At 43.5% G+C, this 21,080-nt stretch overlaps 1 long non-coding RNA gene across 1 annotated transcript; it reads right to left on the bottom strand.

Annotated features, from left to right (window-relative positions):
- On the bottom strand, positions 1 to 21,080 carry LOC130283806 (uncharacterized). The gene is made up of 3 exons (XR_008846850.1): positions 20,626 to 21,080; positions 13,743 to 13,834; positions 1 to 347 (listed from the first exon to the last, which is right to left on the bottom strand). It is a non-coding gene; the product is annotated as an uncharacterized LOC130283806 (long non-coding RNA).

Below are 21,080 nucleotides of genomic sequence, written 5' to 3'. Positions count from 1 at the left end.
CCCCCTCTTGGAAGACGTAAAAAAGTAGATCGATGAGGAGAATTTCTTACAATCAGCGTTTCATATGCCGCTCTGATCTGAAATTCTTCCCGTGTCCACTGCACAAAAGTCAACACATAAATTGTAATAAATATATCAGAGTGCAGACCAGGGAAAAGTCACAAGGACAGAATACAGGAGATAATGTAAGTAACTGAACTGAGTGTATGTAAGGAAGTCCTCGTCCTCACCTCCATCAGTCCCTGTCCTCACCTCCATCATGTCCTCGTAGAAGACATAGAGAGTATGGTGTTTGTCTTTTGCGTTCCACCATCCGATAACATGGTCAAAGCAGCTCCCCCAAGGAACTGGAAGAAGGGAATATTATTAGGAACAGGACACAAGAACATAGTAAAAAAAAAACATTCTTAGGAACATTGAGGGACATTTATCAATATTTGCTTATGTATTATTTTTTTTTAGTAATTTTTTCCTTACTTTTTTTTTGCTTATGTGCGACTTATTTATCAACTGGTTTCAGCCTGTTGATGATTTTCTTTCACGTAAGCAATTTTTCCTTTTTTACTTTGGTTGTAGCTTTTTCTGCTCCATGTTTGAGCCGGAGTAAATTTAGTCAATTTTTAACCCTGTTGCAACTTTTTTTTGCGCAGTTGTGACTGTCGCAGTTAATAAATACCTGACTACCCGTAGTCCATTTTAAAATTATTACTACGTAGTTAATTTTTGGAAAACTTGCTTTTCTCGCTTTCCAGTCAAAACGTCGCACGAAAAATCGCGTAGTCGCAGTTGCGACAATTTTGCGACAATTATAGTAAAGAAAACCTGACTAAACCCGTTGATAAATGTCCATAATTGTGAGAAAATGATCGGGACCAGGGAGGGAAAAGGCTGAGGAACGTGGTGGGGAGAGAATGGGGAACATTGTAAGGAAAGGCAGAGGAACACGGTGAGGAAAGGCTGAGGAACATGATGAGGAAATGGTGAGGAACATGGTGAGGAAATGGTGAGGAACATGGTGAGGAACTACTCAGGAACATGGTGAGGAAATGGTGAGGAACATGGTGAGGAACTACTCAGGAACATGGTGAGGAAATGGTGAGGAACATGGTGAGGACATACTGAGGAACATGGGGAGGAAATGCTGAGGAACATGATGAGGAACTACTGAGGAACATGGGGAGGAAATGCTGAGGAACATGATGAGGACATACTAGGGAACATGGTGAGGAAAGGCTGAGGAACATGATGAGGAAATGCTGAGGCACATGGTGAGGAAAGCGAAGGAAAATGGTGAGGAAATGCTAAGCAACCTGGCGAGGAAATGCTGAGGAACATAATGAGGATCTACTGAGGAACACGGTGAGGAAATGCTGAGGAACATGATGAGGAACTACTGAGGAACATGGTGAGGAAATGCTGAGGAACATGGTGAGGAAATGCTGAGGAACATGGTGAGGACATACTGAGGAACATGATGAGGACATACTGAGGAACATGATGAGGACATACTGAGGAACATGGTGAGGTTATACTGAGGAACATGATGAGGACATACTGAGGAACATGGTGAAGACATACTGAGGAACATGATGAGGTTATACTGAGGAACATGATGAAGACATACTGAGGAACATGATGAGGACATACTGAGGAACATGGTGAAGACATACTGAGGAACATGATGAGGAAATGCTGAGGAACATGATGAGGACATACTGAGGAACATGGTGAGGACATACTGAGGAACATGGTGAGGTTATACTGAGGAACATGATGAGGACATACTGAGGAACATGGTGAAGACATACTGAGGAATATGATGAGGACATACTGAGGAACATGATGAGGATATACTGAGGAACATGGTGAGGACATACTGAGGAACATGGTGAAGACATACTGAGGAACATGGTGAACACATACTGAGGAACATGATGAGGAAATGCTGAGGAACATGATGAGGATATACTGAGAAACATGATGAGGACATACTGAGGAACATGGTGAGGTTATACTGAGGAACATGGTGAGGTTATACTGAGGAACATGATGAGGTTATACTGAGGAACATGATGAGGTTATACTGAGGAACATGATGAGGACATACTGAGGAACATGATGAGGTTATACTGAGGAACATGATGAGGACATACTGAGGAACATGCTGAGGATATACTGAGGAACATGGTGAGGACATACTGAGGAACATGGTGAGGTTATACTGAGGAACATGATGAGGACATACTGAGGAACATGGTGAGGTTATACTGAGGAACATGGTGAGGTTATACTGAGGAACATGGTGAGGACATACTGAGGAACATGATGAGGACATACTGAGGAACATGATGAGGACATACTGAGGAACATGATGAGGTTATACTGAGGAACATGATGAGGACATACTGAGGAACATGGTGAGGACATACTGAGGAACATGGTGAGGTTATACTGAGGAACATGATGAGGACATACTGAGGAACATGGTGAGGTTATACTGAGGAACATGGTGAGGACATACTGAGGAACATGATGAGGTTATACTGAGGAACATGATGAGGTTATACTGAGGAACATGATGAGGACATACTGAGGAACATGATGAGGACATACTGAGGAACATGATGAGGTTATACTGAGGAACATGATGAGGACATACTGAGGAACATGATGAGGTTATACTGAGGAACATGATGAGGTCATACTGAGAAACATGATGAGGACATACTGAGGAACATGGTGAGGTTATACTGAGGAACATGGTGAGGACATACTGAGGAACATGATGAGGTTATACTGAGGAACATGGTGAGGACATACTGAGGAACATGATGAGGACATACTGAGGAACATGATGAGGTTATACTGAGGAACATGATGAGGACATACTGAGGAACATGATGAGGTTATACTGAGGAACATGATGAGGACATACTGAGGGACATGGTGAGGACATACTGAGGAACATGGTGAGGTTATACTGAGGAACATGATGAGGACATACTGAGGAACATGGTGAGGTTATACTCAGGAACATGGTGAGGACATACTGAGGAACATGATGAGGTTATACTGAGGAACATGATGAGGTTATACTGAGGAACATGATGAGGACATACTGAGGAACATGGTGAGGACATACTGAGGAACATGATGAGGACATACTGAGGAACATGATGAGGTTATACTGAGGAACATGATGAGAACATACTGAGGAACATGGTGAGGACATACTGAGGAACATGATGAGGATATACTGAGGAACATGATGAGGACATACTGAGGAACATGGTGAGGATATACTGAGGAACATGATGAGGTTATACTGAGGAACATGGTGAGGACATACTGAGGAACATGGTGAGGACATACTGAGGAACATGATGAGGATATACTGAGGAACATGATGAGGACATACTGAGGAACATGGTGAGGATATACTGAGGAACATGATGAGGTTATACTGAGGAACATGACGAGAACATACTGAGGAACATGGTGAGGATATACTGAGGAACATGGTGAGGACATACTGAGGAACATGATGAGGACATACTGAGGAACATGGTGAGGACATACTGAGGAACATGATGAGGATATACTGAGGAACATGGTGAGGACATACTGAGGAACATAATGAGGATATACTGAGGAACATGGTGAGGACATACTGAGGAACATGGTGAGGACATACTGAGGAACATGATGAGGACATACTGAGGAACATGATGAGGACAATACTGAGGAACATGATGAGGTTATACTGAGGAACATGATGAGGACATACTGAGGAACATGGTGAAGACATACTGAGGAACATGATGAGGTTATACTGAGGAACATGATGAAGACATACTGAGGAACATGATGAGGACATACTGAGGAACATGGTGAAGACATACTGAGGAACATGATGAGGAAATGCTGAGGAACATGATGAGGACATACTGAGGAACATGGTGAGGACATACTGAGGAACATGGTGAAGACATACTGAGGAACATGATGAGGACATACTGAGGAACATGATGAGGATATACTGAGGAACATGGTGAGGACATACTGAGGAACATGGTGAAGACATACTGAGGAACATGGTGAAGACATACTGAGGAACATGATGAGGACATACTGAGGAACATGATGAGGACATACTGAGGAACATGGTGAGGACATACTGAGGAACATGGTGAGGTTATACGGAGGAACATGATGAGGACATACTGAGGAACATGGTGAGGTTATACTGAGGAACATGGTGAGGACATATTGAGGAACATGATGAGGTTATACTGAGGAACATGATGAGGTTATACTGAGGAACATGATGAGGACATACTGAGGAACATGGTGAGGACATACTGAGGAACATGATGAGGACATACTGAGGAACATGATGAGGTTATACTGAGGAACATGATGAGGACATACTGATGAACATGATGAGGTTATACTGAGGAACATGATGAGGACATACTGAGGAACATGCTGAGGATATACTGAGGAACATGGTGAGGACATACTGAGGAACATGGTGAGGACATACTGAGGAACATGGTGAGGTTATACTGAGGAACATGATGAGGACATACTGAGGGACATGGTGAAGACATACTGAGGAACATGATGAGGATATACTGAGGAACATGATGAAGACATACTGAGGAACATGATGAGGACATACTGAGGAACATGGTGAAGACATACTGAGGAACATGATGAGGAAATGCTGAGGAACATGATGAGGACATACTGAGGAACATGGTGAGGACATACTGAGGAACATGGTGAAGACATACTGAGGAACATGATGAGGACATACTGAGGAACATGATGAGGATATACTGAGGAACATGGTGAGGACATACTGAGGAACATGGTGAAGACATACTGAGGAACATGATGAGGATATACTGAGGAACATGGTGAGGACATACTGAGGAACATGGTGAAGACATACTGAGGAACATGATGAGGACATACTGAGGAACATGATGAGGATATACTGAGGAACATGGTGAGGACATACTGAGGAACATGGTGAAGACATACTGAGGAACATGGTGAAGACATACTGAGGAACATGATGAGGACATACTGAGGAACATGATGAGGACATACTGAGGAACATGGTGAGGACATACTGAGGAACATGGTGAGGTTATACTGAGGAACATGATGAGGACATACTGAGGAACATGGTGAGGTTATACTGAGGAACATGGTGAGGACATACTGAGGAACATGATGAGGTTATACTGAGGAACATGATGAGGTTATACTGAGGAACATGATGAGGACAAACTGAGGAACATGGTGAGGACATACTGAGGAACATGATGAGGACATACTGAGGAACATGATGAGGTTATACTGAGGAACATGATGAGGACATACTGATGAACATGATGAGGTTATACTGAGGAACATGATGAGGACATACTGAGGAACATGCTGAGGATATACTGAGGAACATGGTGAGGACATACTGAGGAACATGGTGAGGTTATACTGAGGAACATGATGAGGACATACTGAGGAACATGGTGAGGTTATACTGAGGAACATGATGAGGACATACTGAGGGACATGATGAGGTTATACTGAGGAACATGGTGAGGTTATACTGAGGAACATGGTGAGGACATACTGAGGAACATGATGAGGACATACTGAGGAACATGGGGAGGAAATGCTGAGGAACATGATGAGGAACTACTGAGGAACATGGGGAGGAAATGCTGAGGAACATGATGAGGACATACTGAGGAACATGATGAGGACATACTAAGGAACATGGTGAGGAAAGGCTGAGGAACATGATGAGGAAATGCTGAGGCACATGGTGAGGAAAGCGAAGGAAAATGGTGAGGAAATGCTAAGCAACCTGGTGAGGAAATGCTGAGGAACATGATGAGGATCTACTGAGGAACACGGTGAGGAAATGCTGAGGAACATGATGAGGAACTACTGAGGAACATGGTGAGGAAATGCTGAGGAACATGGTGAGGAAATGCTGAGGAACATGATGAGGACATACTGAGGAACATGATGAGGACATACTGAGGAACATGGTGAGGTTATACTGAGGAACATGATGAGGACATACTGAGGAACATGGTGAAGACATACTGAGGAACATGATGAGGTTATACTGAGGAACATGATGAAGACATACTGAGGAACATGATGAGGAAATGCTGAGGAACATGATGAGGACATACTGAGGAACATGGTGAGGACATACTGAGGAACATGGTGAAGACATACTGAGGAACATGATGAGGACATACTGAGGAACATGATGAGGATATACTGAGGAACATGGTGAGGACATACTGAGGAACATGGTGAAGACATACTGAGGAACATGATGAGGAAATGCTGAGGAACATGATGAGGATATACTGAGAAACATGATGAGGACATACTGAGGAACATGATGAGGTTATACTGAGGAACATGGTGAGGTTATACTGAGGAACATGATGAGGTTATACTGAGGAACATGGTGAGGACATACTGAGGAACATGATGAGGACATACTGAGGAACATGATGAGGACATACTGAGGAACATGATGAGGACATACTGAGGAACATGATGAGGTTATACTGAGGAACATGATGAGGACATACTGAGGAACATGCTGAGGACATACTGAGGAACATGGTGATGACATACTGAGGAACATGGTGAGGTTATACTGAGGAACATGATGAGGACATACTGAGGAACATGGTGAGGTTATACTGATGAACATGGTGAGGACATACTGAGGAACATGGTGAGGACATACTGAGGAACATGATGAGGTTATACTGAGGAACATGATGAGGACATACTGAGGAACATGGTGAGGACATACTGAGGAACATGGTGAGGACATACTGAGGAACATGATGAGGTTATACTGAGGAACATGATGAGGACATACTGAGGAACATGCTGAGGACATACTGAGGAACATGGTGAGGACATACTGAGGAACATGGTGAGGTTATACTGAGGAACATGATGAGGACATACTGAGGAATATGATGAGGTTATACTGAGGAACATGATGAGGACATACTGAGGAACATGATGAGGTTATACTGAGGAACATGGTGAGGACATACTGAGGAACATGGTGAGGTTATACTGAGGAACATGGTGAGGTTATACTGAGGAACATGGTGAGGACATACTGAGGAACATGATGAGGACATACTGAAGAACATGATGAGGACATACTGAGGAACATGGTGAGGACATACTGAGGAACATGGTGAGGTTATACTGAGGAACATGGTGAGGTTATACTGAGGAACATGATGAGGACATACTGAGGAACATGATGAGGTTATACTGAGGAACATGATGAGGACATACTGAGGAACATGCTGAGGATATACTGAGGAACATGGTGAGGACATACTGAGGAACATGGTGAGGTTATACTGAGGAACATGATGAGGACATACTGAGGAACATGGTGAGGTTATACTGAGGAACATGGTGAGGTTATACTGAGGAACATGGTGAGGACATACTGAGGAACATGGTGAGGACATACTGAGGAACATGATGAGGACATACTGAGGAACATGATGAGGTTATACTGAGGAACATGATGAGGACATACTGAGGAACATGGTGAGGACATACTGAGGAACATGGTGAGGTTATACTGAGGAACATGATGAGGACATACTGAGGAACATGGTGAGGTTATACTGAGGAACATGGTGAGGACATACTGAGGAACATGATGAGGTTATACTGAGGAACATGATGAGGTTATACTGAGGAACATGATGAGGACATACTGAGGAACATGATGAGGACATACTGAGGAACATGATGAGGTTATACTGAGGAACATGATGAGGACATACTGAGGAACATGATGAGGTTATACTGAGGAACATGATGAGGTCATACTGAGGAACATGATGAGGACATACTGAGGAACATGGTGAGGTTATACTGAGGAACATGGTGAGGACATACTGAGGAACATGATGAGGTTATACTGAGGAACATGGTGAGGACATACTGAGGAACATGATGAGGACATACTGAGGAACATGATGAGGTTATACTGAGGAACATGATGAGGACATACTGAGGAACATGATGAGGTTATACTGAGGAACATGATGAGGACATACTGAGGGACATGGTGAGGACATACTGAGGAACATGGTGAGGTTATACTGAGGAACATGATGAGGACATACTGAGGAACATGGTGAGGTTATACTCAGGAACATGGTGAGGACATACTGAGGAACATGATGAGGTTATACTGAGGAACATGATGAGGTTATACTGAGGAACATGATGAGGACATACTGAGGAACATGGTGAGGACATACTGAGGAACATGATGAGGACATACTGAGGAACATGATGAGGTTATACTGAGGAACATGATGAGAACATACTGAGGAACATGGTGAGGACATACTGAGGAACATGATGAGGATATACTGAGGAACATGATGAGGACATACTGAGGAACATGGTGAGGATATACTGAGGAACATGATGAGGTTATACTGAGGAACATGGTGAGGACATACTGAGGAACATGGTGAGGACATACTGAGGAACATGATGAGGATATACTGAGGAACATGATGAGGACATACTGAGGAACATGGTGAGGATATACTGAGGAACATGATGAGGTTATACTGAGGAACATGACGAGAACATACTGAGGAACATGGTGAGGATATACTGAGGAACATGGTGAGGACATACTGAGGAACATGATGAGGACATACTGAGGAACATGGTGAGGACATACTGAGGAACATGATGAGGATATACTGAGGAACATGGTGAGGACATACTGAGGAACATAATGAGGATATACTGAGGAACATGGTGAGGACATACTGAGGAACATGGTGAGGACATACTGAGGAACATGATGAGGACATACTGAGGAACATGATGAGGACAATACTGAGGAACATGATGAGGTTATACTGAGGAACATGATGAGGACATACTGAGGAACATGGTGAAGACATACTGAGGAACATGATGAGGTTATACTGAGGAACATGATGAAGACATACTGAGGAACATGATGAGGACATACTGAGGAACATGGTGAAGACATACTGAGGAACATGATGAGGAAATGCTGAGGAACATGATGAGGACATACTGAGGAACATGGTGAGGACATACTGAGGAACATGGTGAAGACATACTGAGGAACATGATGAGGACATACTGAGGAACATGATGAGGATATACTGAGGAACATGGTGAGGACATACTGAGGAACATGGTGAAGACATACTGAGGAACATGGTGAAGACATACTGAGGAACATGGTGAGGACATACTGAGGAACATGGTGAGGTTATACTGAGGAACATGATGAGGACATACTGAGGAACATGGTGAGGTTATACTGAGGAACATGGTGAGGACATATTGAGGAACATGATGAGGTTATACTGAGGAACATGATGAGGTTATACTGAGGAACATGATGAGGACATACTGAGGAACATGGTGAGGACATACTGAGGAACATGATGAGGACATACTGAGGAACATGATGAGGTTATACTGAGGAACATGATGAGGACATACTGATGAACATGATGAGGTTATACTGAGGAACATGATGAGGACATACTGAGGAACATGCTGAGGATATACTGAGGAACATGGTGAGGACATACTGAGGAACATGGTGAGGACATACTGAGGAACATGGTGAGGTTATACTGAGGAACATGATGAGGACATACTGAGGGACATGGTGAAGACATACTGAGGAACATGATGAGGACATACTGAGGAACATGGTGAAGACATACTGAGGAACATGATGAGGAAATGCTGAGGAACATGATGAGGACATACTGAGGAACATGGTGAGGACATACTGAGGAACATGGTGAGGACATACTGAGGAACATGGTGAAGACATACTGAGGAACATGATGAGGACATACTGAGGAACATGATGAGGATATACTGAGGAACATGGTGAGGACATACTGAGGAACATGGTGAAGACATACTGAGGAACATGATGAGGATATACTGAGGAACATGGTGAGGACATACTGAGGAACATGGTGAAGACATACTGAGGAACATGATGAGGACATACTGAGGAACATGATGAGGATATACTGAGGAACATGGTGAGGACATACTGAGGAACATGGTGAAGACATACTGAGGAACATGGTGAAGACATACTGAGGAACATGATGAGGACATACTGAGGAACATGATGAGGACATACTGAGGAACATGGTGAGGACATACTGAGGAACATGGTGAGGTTATACTGAGGAACATGATGAGGACATACTGAGGAACATGGTGAGGTTATACTGAGGAACATGGTGAGGACATACTGAGGAACATGATGAGGTTATACTGAGGAACATGATGAGGTTATACTGAGGAACATGATGAGGACAAACTGAGGAACATGGTGAGGACATACTGAGGAACATGATGAGGACATACTGAGGAACATGATGAGGTTATACTGAGGAACATGATGAGGACATACTGATGAACATGATGAGGTTATACTGAGGAACATGATGAGGACATACTGAGGAACATGCTGAGGATATACTGAGGAACATGGTGAGGACATACTGAGGAACATGGTGAGGTTATACTGAGGAACATGATGAGGACATACTGAGGAACATGGTGAGGTTATACTGAGGAACATGATGAGGACATACTGAGGGACATGATGAGGTTATACTGAGGAACATGGTGAGGTTATACTGAGGAACATGGTGAGGACATACTGAGGAACATGATGAGGACATACTGAGGAACATGGGGAGGAAATGCTGAGGAACATGATGAGGAACTACTGAGGAACATGGGGAGGAAATGCTGAGGAACATGATGAGGACATACTGAGGAACATGATGAGGACATACTAAGGAACATGGTGAGGAAAGGCTGAGGAACATGATGAGGAAATGCTGAGGCACATGGTGAGGAAAGCGAAGGAAAATGGTGAGGAAATGCTAAGCAACCTGGTGAGGAAATGCTGAGGAACATGATGAGGATCTACTGAGGAACACGGTGAGGAAATGCTGAGGAACATGATGAGGAACTACTGAGGAACATGGTGAGGAAATGCTGAGGAACATGGTGAGGAAATGCTGAGGAACATGATGAGGACATACTGAGGAACATGATGAGGACATACTGAGGAACATGGTGAGGTTATACTGAGGAACATGATGAGGACATACTGAGGAACATGGTGAAGACATACTGAGGAACATGATGAGGTTATACTGAGGAACATGATGAAGACATACTGAGGAACATGATGAGGAAATGCTGAGGAACATGATGAGGACATACTGAGGAACATGGTGAGGACATACTGAGGAACATGGTGAAGACATACTGAGGAACATGATGAGGACATACTGAGGAACATGATGAGGATATACTGAGGAACATGGTGAAGACATACTGAGGAACATGATGAGGAAATGCTGAGGAACATGATGAGGATATACTGAGAAACATGATGAGGACATACTGAGGAACATGATGAGGTTATACTGAGGAACATGGTGAGGTTATACTGAGGAACATGATGAGGTTATACTGAGGAACATGGTGAGGACATACTGAGGAACATGATGAGGACATACTGAGGAACATGATGAGGACATACTGAGGAACATGATGAGGACATACTGAGGAACATGATGAGGTTATACTGAGGAACATGATGAGGACATACTGAGGAACATGCTGAGGACATACTGAGGAACATGGTGATGACATACTGAGGAACATGGTGAGGTTATACTGAGGAACATGATGAGGACATACTGAGGAACATGGTGAGGTTATACTGAGGAACATGGTGAGGACATACTGAGGAACATGGTGAGGACATACTGAGGAACATGATGAGGTTATACTGAGGAACATGATGAGGACATACTGAGGAACATGGTGAGGACATACTGAGGAACATGGTGAGGACATACTGAGGAACATGGTGAGGACATACTGAGGAACATGATGAGGTTATACTGAGGAACATGATGAGGACATACTGAGGAACATGCTGAGGACATACTGAGGAACATGGTGAGGACATACTGAGGAACATGGTGAGGTTATACTGAGGAACATGATGAGGACATACTGAGGAATATGATGAGGTTATACTGAGGAACATGATGAGGACATACTGAGGAACATGATGAGGTTATACTGAGGAACATGGTGAGGACATACTGAGGAACATGGTGAGGTTATACTGAGGAACATGGTGAGGTTATACTGAGGAACATGGTGAGGACATACTGAGGAACATGATGAGGACATACTGAAGAACATGATGAGGACATACTGAGGAACATGGTGAGGACATACTGAGGAACATGGTGAGGTTATACTGAGGAACATGGTGAGGTTATACTGAGGAACATGATGAGGACATACTGAGGAACATGATGAGGTTATACTGAGGAACATGATGAGGACATACTGAGGAACATGGTGAGGACATACTGAGGAACATGGTGAGGTTATACTGAGGAACATGATGAGGACATACTGAGGAACATGGTGAGGTTATACTGAGGAACATGGTGAGGACATACTGAGGAACATGATGAGGTTATACTGAGGAACATGATGAGGTTATACTGAGGAACATGATGAGGACATACTGAGGAACATGGTGAGGACATACTGAGGAACATGATGAGGACATACTGAGGAACATGATGAGGTTATACTGAGGAACATGACGAGAACATACTGAGGAACATGGTGAGGACATACTGAGGAACATGGTGAGGACATACTGAGGAACATGATGAGGTTATACTGAGGAACATGATGAGGACATACTGAGGAACATGATGAGGTTATACTGAGGAACATGGTGAGGATATACTGAGGAACATGATGAGGTTATACTGAGGAACATGATGAGGACATACTGAGGAACATGGTGAGGACATACTGAGGAACATGATGAGGACATACTGAGGAACATGATGAGGTTATACTGAGGAACATGATGAGAACATACTGAGGAACATGGTGAGGACATACTGAGGAACATGGTGAGGACATACTGAGGAACATGGTGAGGACATACTGAGGAACATGGTGAGGATATACTGAGGAACATGATGAGGTTATACTGAGGAACATGATGAGGACATACTGAGGAACATGATGAGGACATACTGAGGAACATGGTGAGGACATACTGAGGAACATGGTGAGGACATACTGAGGAACATGGTGAGGACATACTGAGGAACATGGTGAGGATATACTGAGGAACATGATGAGGTTATACTGAGGAACATGATGAGGACATACTGAGGAACATGGTGAGGACATACTGAGGAACATGGTGAGGTTATACTGAGGAACATGGTGAGGATATACTGAGAAACATGATGAGGATATACTGAGGAACATGATGAGGACATACTGAGGAACATGGTGAGGATATACTGAGAAACATGATGAGGATATACTGAGGAACATGATGAGGACATACTGAGGAACATGGTGAGGTTATACTGAGGAACATGATGAGGACAATACTGAGGAACCCATGGAGAAAATACTGAAGAACATGATAAGAAAAAATTAGGAAACACATTGAGAAACACAAAGAAACAAGGTGATTTTCTTTTTTTTTACTGTTTCCAGCCAATAACGTACAAAAGTATTCATACCAGGTCGCAGGATCCGGCAGACCCTTATTTATCCTCTGGAAGTAAAAGTAGAAGACCATGGAGTCTTTTTTGGTCTAAGAAACATAAACTAACTGTAGAACGGAGAGAAAAATGATAAGTCAGAGACCAAGACAATACATTACAGAAAAGGAAAATCCTCCAGCTCAGAGATGATCCAAATCACAAATCCCAAAGGTTTTCTACCTGTCTTTCTGCACTGGCCTGAAATGAAGCTGTGATATGAAGCATCTTTGAGCTGGATTTTCTTCCATTTCCGCATTGGCGAGCCATCCAGCATCCGTGCCCCGGCCATCATGTTGGGGTGAGCTGGTGCGGCTCTCTTTTTACATTGTCCAAAGGAATCCGTCCTATGGGCTCACTACTAAAGCTAGAAGATGGAGAATGTAAAGCATGGGGCCCCTCACCTGTTATGTACCCTTCATGGTGATAGAACGGGAACAATCTACAAGGACAAAGCACGAGGCCCCCATGATCCTATCCACAGCCCCATTTACCATGATCAGGTCCACGGAACCACAGTAAAAATGAATTGCATAAAAGGAGTACTCCACTGCCCCAGCGTCCAGAACGTTTTATTCCGAACGCTGGGTGCGGGCTGCGGGGGTCGTGACGTCACGGCCACGCCCCTCGTGATGTCACCCAACACCCCTCAGTGCAAGTCTATGGGAGGGGGCGTGGCGACAGCCACGCCCCCTCCCATAGACTTGCACTGAGTGGGCGTTGCGTGACATCACGAGGGGCGTGGCCGTGACATCACAACCCATGCAGCCCGCACCCAGCGTTTGGAACAAAATGTTCCGGACGCTCGGGCAGTGGAGTACTCCTTTAATTAGTGTTGTACTGTCCCTTTAAAGGGGTACTCCGGTGGAAAACTTTTTTTTTTTTTTTAAATCAACTGGTGCCAGAACGTTAAACAGATTTGTAAATTACTTCTATTAAAAAAAATCTTAATCCTTCCAGTACTTATTAGCTGCCGAATACTACTGAGGGAATTCTTTTCTTTTTGGAACACAGTGCTCTCTGCTGACATCACGAGCACAGTGCTCTCTGCTTACACCTCTGTCCATTTTAGGAACTGTCCAGAGCAGCATATGTTCGCTATGGGGATTTTCTCCTACTCTGGACAGTCCTTAAAATGGACAGAGGTGTCAGCAGAGAGCATCATGATTCAGCAGAGAGCTCTGTGTTCCAAAATGAAAAGAATGTCGTCTGTAGTATTCAGTAGCTAATAAGTACTTGAAGGGTTAAGATTTTTTAATAGAAATAATTTACAAATCTGTTTAACTTTCTGGCACCAGTTGATTTAAAAAAAAAAGTTTTCCACCGGAGTACCCCTTTAAATATGATAAAATGTCCCTTACATGGTGTGACCTTAATCGGACTTAATCGCTGGTGAGCGGTGATGAGGTAACCCATTGTATTGTATGTCAGGTATTGTGTCCGTCTCTTCAGAAACCGTAATTAAAGTATTAACCATATCAGGTTCCTGAGAACTTCAGCTGGGATCAGAAAGAATTGAGATGCCCCGAGCCACACCCCTGCCCACTGATTCCTGCCCCCTCCATGAAGATGTCAAGGATGGATACGGAAGAGGCCTTAAAATGTGCGTGACTGCTGCTGTATAATGCTGAGTGTCGACATAAAGAAATATACACCAGACAGAATGTTGGTATAAAACTCTTTCTCAGCAAGAAGCTCAGATAGTTCCCAAATGCTATCATAGAGTTCTCAGAGAGAGTTCTGCTTTAATCCAGGAAGTACATTTAGTCTTTACATTTGACAAAAAAGGGAGGTTAGTTATGACATCAAAATCAGCATAAACAACAACAAAGACGTGGTCTCTAATGGCAGGTGGTGCTCAACCCCAAATACAGTTGCGCATTAATACTGGGGGAGCAGATCCTGCCCTTGTACTACGGGCAATCCCCAGCATAAAATGCATACAATGGAGGATGCCTGCAGCAGACTACAAGTGCCACAATAGAATCCTACACCAGATAAACGGTGCGGATGTGTAACAATTACAGTAATACAATACAGGAATATGGATGCACTATTGTGGCAGATGTATACAATGACATTGGCTATCCCTCAACACTGATGTTAAAATTGAGACTTTAGCCAGTATATCCTTATATGAAGGACACACCAGAGCCCGCACACCAACGCCAAGGTTTCTCAAGTGGCATGGGACCTAACACTAACCTACCTGTGCGTGATAAGCAAAACAGGGGCCAGTGGGCAATTACAGCAGCATTAGGTCGACTCACAGCGTCCTCCCAGGTACCCTCCAGCGTGACTGAGCTCACATGCAATGGGAGGAGGGAGGCAAACTGCAAGCCCCACCTAGGTTGGCTAATATAGGTGCCTGGCCTCACAGGTGAACATTAATGCTGCCCGGACGATGTTCAAGGCGCATTAACTATGGAGTTTACACACCTCCTCTTTGTTGTTGTTTAAACGTTATACTTGGATGTGTGTAAACTCCATAGTTAATGCGCCTTGAACATCGTCCAGGCAGCATTAATGTTCACCTGTGAGGCCTGTCCAAATCCGCATGTTACATTTTGATTGGTTAGTTGAGCTTTATCTCTGTATATATTAGCATATTTAAGCATTTAATTCTTTCTTGGCCAAAGTTCATTTATGCAGCTCTTTTACTCAGAACTGGAAAAACCCAGATCTTTGTCCTTCCATACAATCTGTATCTTCCTATGAGGGTCAATTTTTGCGCCGTGGTCTGTAGTTTTTATCAGTACCATTTTTGTTTTGATGGGACTTTTTGGTTGCTTTTTATTAGTTTTTTTTTTATGGTATACAAAGTGACCAAAAATGCACAATTTTGGACTTTGGAGTTTTTTTTATGTATGCATTACCGCGATCAGTAATGTCCGGCATTAACCCTGGCTGCTGACACCCACCAGGTATGAAGTTTGCTCAGCTTGTGAGCGCGCTTCATACCTTGGTAACTGGACAATGGTGTACAGGTACGCTCTGCGTCCTTAACCCCTTAAAGGACATCTGCAGCGGTACAAACACTTATCCCCTATCCTCAAGATAGGGGATAAGTGTTTGATCGCGGGGGGTCTGAACGCTGGGGCCCCCGGCGATCTCCTGTACGGGGCCGCGGCTCTCCCATGCAGGGGGCGTGCCAGCCGCAATATGACGTTGCGGCCGGCACATCTCCTCGTTACATCTCTATGGGAGAGGTGGGGAGGCAGCATTCGTGCCTCCCCGCATCCCCATAGAACTGTATGGGGACGGGGAGGAGACGGGGCGTCACCATCAACCTCTAGGTCGACGCTACATCACCATGGGCGCTAATACCGGCGCCCCGTTAGGGAGATCGAGGGGGTCCCAGCGGTCGGACCCCCCGCGATCAAACACTTATCCCCTATCCTGTGGATAGGGGATAAGTGTAATTCCGCTGCAGTTGTCCTTTAAGGACCATTTTTGCATTTTCGTTTTTTCCTCCTTGCCTTTAAAAAATCATAACTCTTATATGATGGCTTATTTTTGGCGCCACCAATTCTTCTTTGTAATGACGTCAGTCATTTTGCCCAAAAATCTACGGTGAAATGGAAAAAAATCTACGGTGAAATGGAAAAAAAATCATTGTGAGACAAAATTGAAAAAAGTACGCAGTTTTGTAACTTTTGGGGGCTTCCGTTTCTACATAGTAAATTTTTTGGTAAAAATGACACCTTATCTTTATTCTGTAGGTCCATACGATTAAAATGATCCCCTACTTATATAGGTTGGATTTTGTCGCACTTCTGGAAAAAATCATAACTACATGCAGGAAAATTTATACATGTAAAATTGTCATCTTCTGACCCCAATAACTTTTTTATTTTTCCATGTACGGGGCGGTATGAGGGCTCATTTTTTGCGCCGTGATCTGAAGTTTTTAGCGGTACAATTTTTGCATTGATAGGACTTATTGACTTTTTATTCATTTTTTCATGATATAAAAAGTGACCAAAAATGCACTATTTTGGACTTTGGAATTTTTTTGCGCACGACATTGACCGTGCCGTTTAATTAACTATATATTTTTATAATTCGGACATTTTCGCATGCGGTGATACCATATATTTTTATTTTTAATTACACTGTTTTTTTTATGGGAAAGGGGGGTGATTCAAACTTTTAATAGGGAAGGGGTTAAATGATCTTTATTCACTTTTTTTTTTCACTTTTTTTTTGCAGTGTTACAGCTCCCATAGGGACCTATAACACTGCACACACTGATCTCTTATACTGATCATTGTTATCCCATAGGGACCTATAACACTGCACACACTGATCTCTTATACTGATCATTGTTATCCCATAGGGACCTATAACACTGCACACACTGATCTCTTATACTGATCATTGTTATCCCATAGGGACCTATAACACTGCACACACTGATCTCTTACACTGATCATTGTTATCCCATAGGGACCTATAACACTGCACACACTGATCTCTTATACTGATCATTGTTATCCCATAGGAACTATAACACTGCACACACTGATCTCTTATACTGATCATTGTTATCCCATAGGGAGCTATAACACTGCACACACTGATCTCTTACACTGATCATTGTTATCCCATAGGAGACTATAACACTGCACACACTGATCTCTTATACTGATCATTGTTATCCCATAGGAGACTATAACACTGCACACACTGATCTCTTATACTGATCATTGTTATCCCATAGGGACCTATAACACTGCACACACTGATCTCTTATACTGATCATTGTTATCCCATAGGGACCTATAACACTGCACACACTGATCTCTTATACTGATCATTGTTATCTCATAGGGACCTATAACACTGCACACACTGATCTATTACATTGATCACTGGTTTCTCATAGGAAACCAGTGATCGATGATTCTGCCGCTTGACTGGATCCATGCCTGGATCTCAGGCACTGAGCAGTCATTCGGCGATCGGATAGCGAGGAGGCAGGTATGGATCCTCCAGCTGTCCTGTAAGCTTTTCGGGATGCCGTGGCCCACTGAGCTAACCGGCATGCTTTCACTTTCATTTTAAGACGCGGCGTTCAATGCCTCGCGCTATTAGCCATGGATTCCGGCCGTTGTTAGAGGCCCCCCGTGGCCCCGCGTTATAGATCAGGAGCGGACTCATGACGTAACGTTACGTCATAGGTCCTTAACAGGTTAAAGGGGTACTCCCCCGGAAAACTTTTTTATTTAAATCAACTGGTGCCAGAAAGTTTAAACAGATTTGTAAATTATTTCTATTAAAAAAATCTTAATCCTTCCAGTACTTTTTAGCGGCTGTATACTACAGAAGAAATTCTTTTCTTTTTGGATTTCTCTTCTGTCCCGACCACAGTGCTCTCTGCTGACTTCTGCTGTCCATTTTAGGAACTGTCCAGAGCAGGAGAAAATCCCCATAGCAAACATATGCTGCCCTGGACAGTTCCTAAATGGACAGTAGAGGTCAGCAGAGAGGCACTGTGATCGGGACAGAAGAGACATCAAAAAAGAAAAGCATTTCCTCTGTAGTATAGAGCCCCAAAAAAGTACTGGAAGGATTAAGATTTTTTTAATAGAAGTAATTTACAAATCTGTTTAACTTTCTGGCACCAGTTGATAAAAAAAAATTAAAAATAAAAAGTTTTCCACGGCAGTACCCCTTTAATGGGTTAACAAGTAAGATTGGAACTTTTACCACTTAATTATATATCACAAGTGCAGGGAGGGGATAGAGAGGACTGTGCAGCTGTAACTGTATGACCACACTGTTCTCTATATGATCATAGAGGTGAGTGCAGGGAGGGGATAGAGAGGACTGTGCAGCTGTAACTGTATGACCACACAGTTCTCTCTATGATCATATAGATGAGTGCAGGGAGGGGATAGAGAGGACTGTGCAGCTGTAATTGTATGACCACACAGTTCTCTCAATGATCATAGAGATGAGTACGGGGAGAAATAGAGAGGACTGTGCAGCTGTATCTATATGACCACACAGTTCTCTCTATGATCATAGAGATGAGCGCAGGGAGGGGATAGAGAGGACTGTGCAGCTGTAACTGTATGACCACACTGTTCTCTATATGATCATAGAGGTGAGTGCAGGGAGGGGATAGAGAGGACTGTGCAGCTGTAACTGTATGACCACATTGTTCTCTCTATGATCATATAGATGAGTGCAGGGAGGGGATAGAGAGGACTGTGCAGCTTTAACTGTATAACCACACAGTTTTCTCTATGATCATAGAGATTAGTGCAGGGAGAGGATAGCGAGGACTGTGCAGCTGTAATTGTATGACCACACAGTTCTCTATATGATCATAGAGATGAGTGCAGAGAGGGTATAGAGAGGACTGTGCAGCTGTATCTGTATGACCACATTGTTCTCTCTATGATCACAGAGATGAGTGCGGGGAGGGGATAGAGAGACTGTGCAGCTGTAATTGTATGGCCACATTGTTCTCTCTATGATCATAGAGATGAGTGCAGGGAGGGGATAGAGAGGACTGTGCAGCTGTAACTGTATGACCACACAGTTCTCTCTATGATCATAGAGATGAGTGCAGGGAGGGGATAGAGAGGACTTGTACCCCAGGTTGAGAACCGCTGCACTAGGGGGAGCTCACGGTGTACAGATTTATATTTCTTTCATTGAGCTTAGTATATATATATCTGTATATATATATATATATATATATATATATATATAGATATATAAATCCATATAGTATAAGCTCCTTACACAGATGCATTATACATCTGGACCTCACAGTGGAGTCACCTCATTACCTCTAGTATTGGCGCACTGGGCGGAGCGATCACTATTGGGGCGGGGCTTCATTCACCTGCTTTAGAAAATGGTCAGATCAAGGTGTTGTCTTCCTCGCACCTGAAGGTTGTAGATCTGGTCCCAGGTGGTCTCGGGGAGGGGGACGCCCTGGATCTCCCCCATTTTCCCGGTCACGTTCTTCATCTCCTCCGATAATTTCTCCATTAATTCTGGATCCATCTTGGAACGATAAAATCTAAAAATTGTTGTAAATGTTTTCTCTGGTGATTTCACCTTAAATCGAGCAGCTTCTCCTACGGCCGTGTGCCCCACAGAGGATCTCAGTAAGAATGCAGCCCTGCCAGGAGTCACCGTGCCAGCACCGCCCCCTCCCCCATCCTGTGGCTCCTGCCCAGTGTCCTGTCACCTCTGGAGGCTCCGCCAATCCTGATCCTTCTTCGGTTTCTTTTCACCTTTGTCCTTTTAATTCCTTTTTTTACGTAACCTATTGGTTTGATATCCTCACATGCC

This window comes from Hyla sarda, chromosome 8, assembly GCF_029499605.1.
Source record: "Hyla sarda isolate aHylSar1 chromosome 8, aHylSar1.hap1, whole genome shotgun sequence".
NCBI classification, from domain to species: domain Eukaryota; kingdom Metazoa; phylum Chordata; class Amphibia; order Anura; family Hylidae; genus Hyla; species Hyla sarda.
This window is presented reverse-complemented; position numbering and strand designations above follow the sequence as displayed.